The following is a 1,654-nucleotide window of genomic DNA, read 5'->3' as shown; positions in this document are numbered from 1 at the left end:
CATTTCAAGGGGTTTAGGCCTGCTGCATCTCGGGCTCTGTTTTGTCCATTTTTTCACCTTTATCAGAATCCCACAGTTCTTACCTTTGTAACAGTACTAAGCATGTGTTTGTAGGATTTATAGTTCGGAAACCGAAATGTACTTTATGAGGGTAGTATACAATATTATGCGGGGTTAAGAAAATGCCACTAGAGGGCGTCAGAATTTAAGAGGTTAKGTTTCGTTTGTCTTTACCTCACCAAAAGTTCTTTATCTATTTACGCCAAAGAAAAGACCAACAAAGAAGATTAACTATGAACTAAGATATTAAGGATAAGATTTTACTGCACCTTTCCCAGTAGTTCATGTAGCCCCAGGATCTGAGCGATGAAGACTCCTAGACAGATAAAGATGCTAGGCACGAGGCCCAGGAAGCCTCGCAGGTTCTTAGGTGCTATCTCCCCCAGGTACATTGGAACCACACTCAGAGAGATACCTTGTGGGAGGGGAACAGAGGTGAGAGGTCATAGAGGTTCTATCTCCCCCAGGTGCATAGGTACCACACTCAGAGAGATACCTGGAGGGAGGGGGGTATGGACATTACACAGATCAGATTCAGTATTAGCAGTTAACCTTACAGCTAGCAGTGTTGCTGATAAGAGCTGATAAGAATACATGGCCATAAACGCTAGATCGTTCAAGATGTTCAAACGTTCTTAGATGACCACCAGGGTCAAATAATAATCAAGGTGGTTATAGAGGGTGCAACAGATCAGCTCCTCAGGAGTAAATGTCAGTTGGCTTTTCATAGCCGAGCATTTACAGGTTGAAACAGCAGGTGCGGTAGAGAGAGAGACAGAGAGAGAGAGAGAGAGAGAGAGAGAATACTTGCGTCAGGTGTCAAGTTACGTACAGTATGTGCTATGAATGCCTTATGATTACCCCCTCAAATAGTGTTTCCTAATCCTTACTGAACATGTTAAGGACGGTCGGACATAGTGGTATTATTCTGTTACTGCATTACCTGAGTGTACCCCTGTGATGAAGCGTCCAACAATGATCATCTCTGGAGAGCCAAAGGTCCTGCTGAAGCCCATGAAGGCTCCAGCTATYAACACCAGACATGTGATTCTCACCAGGGTCCCTTTCCTGTAGACAGCAGAACAATCAGCCTGAGAAACCTTCGACAAACCATTGGCTTCAACATACTGGAAGTCCAATATCCTCAAACACCCGATTGAAATGTAAGACTTTCGTAACGCAAAGAGATGTAGCCTAAGTATGCATAAATGTCTGAATGATTTCCAACATATATCATTTTCTACAGAGTAAATCAATAGTTTTAGATGTTGGACCAGTTTTCCATTGACTTCTTTTCCTTTCCCTATTTTCGCAAAAATCWWAATCAAAATCCAGTTCTCGGTCGAGGATCTCTCAAACACCTTGGCATTTTCTTTGATGCAGCACATCATTGACATTACAGTGCCTGTAGAAATTCTACACACTTGAACTTTTTTCACATTCTGCTGCCTTAAAATGAAATCTAAAAAGGAATTCAATTCGATTTATTTTCATACACATCTAAACAACTTACTCCACATTTTCAAAGTCAAAGAAAGTTATAGAACATTTTCCAAATTAGGAAAATATGAAATATCATAAAATGGATAAGTCT

The 1,654-nt window shown here is 41.0% G+C and overlaps 1 pseudogene; it reads right to left on the bottom strand.

Moving 5' to 3' along the window:
* LOC112072247 (solute carrier family 2, facilitated glucose transporter member 9-like) overlaps positions 1–1,654 on the bottom strand; it is a 21,888-nt pseudogene that overhangs the window by 8,867 nt on the left and 11,367 nt on the right.

The sequence above is a fragment of the Salvelinus sp. IW2-2015 genome, unplaced genomic scaffold (genome assembly GCF_002910315.2).
Source record: "Salvelinus sp. IW2-2015 unplaced genomic scaffold, ASM291031v2 Un_scaffold1864, whole genome shotgun sequence".
NCBI lineage: Eukaryota > Metazoa > Chordata > Actinopteri > Salmoniformes > Salmonidae > Salvelinus > Salvelinus sp. IW2-2015.
The sequence above is the reverse complement of the archived record's forward strand: the minus strand, read 5'-3'. Positions and strand labels throughout refer to the sequence as shown.